The sequence below is a fragment of the Cyclopterus lumpus genome, chromosome 3 (genome assembly GCF_009769545.1).
Source record: "Cyclopterus lumpus isolate fCycLum1 chromosome 3, fCycLum1.pri, whole genome shotgun sequence".
NCBI classification, from domain to species: domain Eukaryota; kingdom Metazoa; phylum Chordata; class Actinopteri; order Perciformes; family Cyclopteridae; genus Cyclopterus; species Cyclopterus lumpus.
In genome coordinates, this window is record NC_046968.1 from 30,276,297 (window position 1) to 30,282,296 (window position 6,000).

At 48.6% G+C, this 6,000-nt stretch overlaps 1 protein-coding gene across 1 annotated transcript in view; it reads left to right on the top strand.

Annotated features, from left to right (window-relative positions):
- Positions 1–4,254: 4,254 nt before the first annotated feature.
- The window catches only part of LOC117749951 (stathmin-4-like), a 7,452-nt gene continuing 5,706 nt past the window's right edge, over positions 4,255–6,000 (top strand). Inside the window, exons 1-2 of the mRNA XM_034560778.1 lie at positions 4,255–4,293; positions 5,960–6,000. The exon at positions 5,960–6,000 is cut by the window's right edge and continues 231 nt beyond it. The gene's annotated coding sequence lies outside the window, so the exon portion shown is untranslated. The remainder of the gene's footprint in view (positions 4,294–5,959) is intronic.

Genomic DNA, 6,000 nt, shown 5'->3' on the forward strand with positions numbered 1-6,000 from the left:
GTGCAGTGACCTCATTGTCAGTGACATCATGGTCTGGACTCAGAGATGATGTCATCCAGTTGATCTGCAGCCTGCAGAGCCACGCCCCCTTTCATATCACAGCTGCTCTTTTTCATTCTATTTTCTATTTCATCTTATTAAATTGTATTATATTCTTCTTCATTTTAAAATGTTATAGACTCTTTTTTGTTCTATTTTATTGTATTTTATTTGACTGTATGTTGTTTTAATCTGTTCTATTTGTACTTTATTTTCTTATTCTACTGTAATATCTCTCCTGTTGTGCAGCAGATGTTTTGTTCCTCCTGAATTGACTTTGCAGCCACACACACACACACACACACACACACACACACACACACACACACACACACACACTGTGGCTCTGAGCGCTCTCAGCTGATTGGCTGCAGATGACATCACCAGTTGGGATGTGGAGGAGGTTTCTCTCCTTGTTGCTGCCGCCTCTCTCTCACCTTGCCTCCTCCACACACACACACACGCACACACAAACACACACACACACACACACACACACACACACACACACACACACACACTGCATTACATCATCTGGTTCAGTGTGAGGAGCAGAGGAGGAATATTGTGTGAGAACACTGTGTTCTGCTGTGGTGCATGATGGGAGCTGTAGTCCCCTGCTGGTGTGATGGATCGTCCTGCAGCCAATCAGCTTGCAGTTTCTTCGTTTACATGTAGGCTGATGACGCCGCCCGGCCACCATGTTGAGAGCCGTGTGGAGACATTAGAAATATTAAACTCCGTTATATTAACGCTGAGCCGTTAGACCGTGCTCCGCCTGCAGAGGGCACTGACGTAACGTGACCCACCGTAAGGTGACCCACCGTAACGTGACCCACCGTAAGGTGATCCACCGTAACGTGACCCACCGTAAGGTGATCCACCGTAACGTGACCCACCGTAAGGTGACCCACCGTAACGTGACCCACCGTAACGTGACCCACCGTAACGTGATCCACCGTAAGGTGATCCACCGTAAAGTGACCCACCGTAACGTGATCCACCGTAAGGTGATCCACCGTAACGTGACCCACTGTAACGTGATCCACCGTAACGTGACCCACCGTAACGTGATCCACCGTAAGGTGATCCACCGTAAAGTGACCCACCGTAACGTGATCCACCGTAAGGTGATCCACCGTAACGTGACCCACCGTAACGTGATCCACCGTAAAGTGACCCACCGTAACGTGATCCACCGTAACGTGATCCACCGTAACGTGACCCACCGTAACGTGACCCACCGTAACGTGAGCCACCGTAACGTGACCCACCGTAACGTGATCCACCGTAACGTGACCCACCGTAACGTGACCCACCGTAAGGTGATCCACCGTAACGTGACCCACCGTAACGTGACCCACCGTAACGTGACCCACCGTAACGTGACCCACCGTAACGTGACCCACCGTAACGTGACCCACCGTAACGTGATCCACCGTAACGTGACCCACCGTAAGGTGACCCACCGTAACGTGACCCACCGTAACGTGACCCACCGTAACGTGATCCACCGTAACGTGATCCACCGTAACGTGATCCACCGTAACGTGACCCACCGTAACGTGACCCACCGTAACGTGACCCACCGTAACGTGATCCACCGTAACGTGACCCACCGTAACGTGACCCACCGTAAGGTGACCCACCGTAACGTGACCCACCGTAACGTGATCCACCGTAACGTGATCCACCGTAACGTGACCCACCGTAACGTGACCCACCGTAAGGTGATCCACCGTAACGTGACCCACCGTAACGTGATCCACCGTAACGTGACCCACCGTAACGTGACCCACCGTAAGGTGACCCACCGTAACGTGACCCACCGTAACGTGATCCACCGTAACGTGATCCACCGTAACGTGACCCACCGTAACGTGACCCACCGTAAGGTGATCCACCGTAAAGTGACCCACCGTAACGTGATCCACCGTAAGGTGATCCACCGTAACGTGACCCACCGTAACGTGATCCACCGTAACGTGACCCACCGTAACGTGATCCACCGTAAGGTGATCCACCGTAAAGTGACCCACCGTAACGTGATCCACCGTAAGGTGATCCACCGTAACGTGACCCACCGTAACGTGATCCACCGTAAAGTGACCCACCGTAACGTGATCCACCGTAAGGTGATCCACCGTAACGTGACCCACCGTAACGTGATCGACCGTAACGTGACCCACCGTAACGTGACCCACCGTAACGTGATCCACCGTAAGGTGATCCACCGTAACGTGATCCACCGTAACGTGATCCACCGTAACGTGACCCACCGTAACGTGATCCACCGTAACGTGACCCACCGTAACGTGATCCACCGTAAGGTGACCCACCGTAACGTGATCCACCGTAACGTGATCCACCGTAACGTGACCCACCGTAACGTGATCCACCGTAACGTGACCCACCGTAACGTGACCCACCGTAACGTGACCCACCGTAACGTGATCCACCGTAACGTGATCCACCGTAACGTGACCCACCGTAACGTGATCCACCGTAAGGTGACCCACCGTAACGTGATCCACCGTAACGTGACCCACCGTAACGTGACCCACCGTAACGTGACCCACCATAACGTGATCCACCGTAACGTGATCCACCGTAACGTGACCCACCGTAACGTGATCCACCGTAAGGTGACCCACCGTAACGTGATCCACCGTAACGTGACCCACCGTAAGGTGATCCACCGTAACGTGACCCACCGTAACGTGATCCACCGTAACGTGACCCACCGTAACGTGATCCACCGTAACGTGACCCACCGTAACGTGACCCACCGTAAGGTGATCCACCGTAACGTGACCCACCGTAACGTGACCCACCGTAACGTGACCCACCGTAACGTGACCCACCGTAACGTGACCCACCGTAAGGTGACCCACCGTAACGTGACCCACCGTAACGTGATCCACCGTAACGTGATCCACCGTAACGTGACCCACCGTAACGTGACCCACCGTAACGTGATCCACCGTAACGTGACCCACCGTAACGTGACCCACCGTAAGGTGACCCACCGTAACGTGACCCACCGTAACGTGATCCACCGTAACGTGATCCACCGTAACGTGACCCACCGTAACGTGACCCACCGTAAGGTGATCCACCGTAACGTGACCCACCGTAACGTGATCCACCGTAACGTGACCCACCGTAACGTGACCCACCGTAAGGTGATCCACCGTAACGTGATCCACCGTAACGTGATCCACCGTAAGGTGACCCACCGTAACGTGACCCACCGTAACGTGATCCACCGTAACGTGATCCTTTTGTAATTCTCCTGTCGTGTTGCAGCTCTGGTGAGTTTGAATGAGGAGCTCAGAACCAGAACAGATGGAGGCGTTAATATTCATAAACAGAACTGAGACATGACTGTGACTCACGGTTCACTGTCAGCCTTTAAATCTAGTGATGACATTTCCTGAGATCGACCAGATCCAGATCCAACCAGATCCAGCCAGATCCAACCAGATCCAGCCAGATCCAACCAGATCCAGACAGATCCAGACAGATCCAACCAGATCCAGACAGATCCAACCAGATCCAGACAGATCCAACCAGATCCAACCAGATTCAGACAGATCCAGACAGATCCAACCAGATCCAACCAGATCCAACCAGATCCAGACAGATCCAGACAGATCCAACCAGATCCAGACAGATCCAGACAGATCCAACCAGATCCAACCAGATCCAACCAGATTCAGACAGATCCAACCAGATCCAGACAGATCCAACCAGATCCAACCAGATCCAACCAGATCCAACCAGATCCAGCTCTCCAGTCAGAAGCGTGACTGCATTTCGTTTTCATGATTTCTTTTGATTTGATGTGAAACAAAACGTGTTTCCTCGCGGGGGTCAAAGGTCGTCTGTGTGATGACCTTTACGTCACAATAACAACATAAAGATGAAGATATTCATTAGTGTTGTTTCGCATATTTTATCTTCTGTTCTCGGAGGAACTGAAGTTTCATATCTGTGGTAGAAGACGTCTCTGTGTGTGGAACCTAAAGAACAGCTTTCTGTCAGAGATCAGGAGGATTCCTCTGAAACCAGACCCCCACTCTGATCCTCCTCATCCTCCTGCTCTGCCTCCCCCCTCCCTCTGCCCTGCTGGACCAATCACAGCCCAGTATCCCTGCCGGCCAATGGGGTGGCTGCTAGGTGATGTCATGCAGCAGGCTGCTGTGTTGATGCTGCCGAGCTGCAGAGCTTCACTCTGAACATCACTGCAGGGTGAGTACACGCTCATATTCATGTCTTCATGTTCATGTCTTCTTGTCTTCATGTTCATATTCATGTCTTCATGTTCTTGTCTTCATGTTCATATTCATGTCTTCATGTTCATGTCTTCTTGTCTTCATGTTCATGTCTTCTTGTCTTCATGCTCATATTCTTGTCTTCATGTTCATGTCTTCTTGTCTTCATGTTCATGTCTTCTTGTCTTCATGCTCATATTCATGTCTTCATGTTCATGTCTTCTTGTCTTCATGTTCATATTCATGTCTTCATGTTCATATTCATGTCTTCATGTTCATGTCTTCTTGTCTTCATATTCATGTCTTCATGTTCTTGTCTTCATGTTCTTGTCTTCATGTTCATATTCATGTCTTCATGTTCATATCTTCTTGTCTTCATGTTCATGTCTTCTTGTCTTCATGCTCATATTCATGTCTTCATGTTCATGTCTTCATGTTCATGTCTTCTTGTCTTCATGTTCATGTCTTCTTGTCTTCATGTTCATGTCTTCTTGTCTTCATGTTCATGTCTTCTTGTCTTCATGCTCATGTCTTCATGTCTTCATGTTCATGTCTTCATGTTCATGTCTTCTTGTCTTCATGTTCATGTCTTCTTGTCTTCATGTTCATGTCTTCTTGTCTTCATGTTCATGTCTTCTTGTCTTCATGCTCATATTCATGTCTTCATGTTCATATTCTTGTCTTCATGTTCATGTCTTCTTGTCTTCATGCTCATATTCATGTCTTCATGTTCATATTCTTGTCTTCATGTTCATATTCATGTCTTCATATTCATGTCTTCATGTCTTCATATTCATGTCTTCATGTCTTCATATTCATGTCTTCATGTTCTTGTCTTCTTGTCTTCATGCTCATATTCATGTCTTCATGCTCATGTCTTCATGTCTTCATGATATTTCTGAGCTTTCTGCCGTCTCTTTAAGAGAAAGCATCTCCACTCGTTTTCTTCTTCTTTCTTTTATTCACCTGCAGATCATTTCATTTTTTTCAATCTTTTCTTCTTTTCTGCATCTTTTGTTGTTGTTGTTGTTTTTCCCTTTCTGATCAGTTTAGTGTTTGAGCTGCGCGCTCGACTGCAGAAGGTGATGGCAACAATGACATCATCGCTTAGCCTGCACACACACACACACACACACACACACACACACATTTCGTCCCTTAAAGGGTTAATAACTTTAATTTGGCGGCAAACAGAATCAGTTTTTCTCTAAATATCATCTGAATATCATCAAAGTGAAGATTATTTTGATGTTCAGTCTGATTGATGAGCTGCAGCTCAGACTGACTTCATGCTGTGACGTGAAGCTTCATGTCCAGGAGCTCAGTGTGTGTGCAGCAGCTGGACGATCGGCTCTTTTGAATCTCTGAAAGAAACCAGCTGAACTACTTACAATGAGAGTGTCCTCTAGAGGGCATCTGCCATGTGAATACATGTGTCAACCACAAGATAAAAACAAGGAGTCTCTATCTGGTGAACAAACATCAAAGCCAGCTTACTCCTCAGTTCACCTTTGGTTGGTTTCATGAGTTTCAGTTCCTTTCTTTTCTCTTTAATTTCTAGTTCCTGCACAAGCTGCTAGAGTGTGTCTGACAATAAGTGGTCCGTGAACACTGTACTGACGGTGGCTCGTGTGTCTCCTCAGGAACCTTCTACCTCACCTCCGGGTCTTGCACAGGAAGCAGC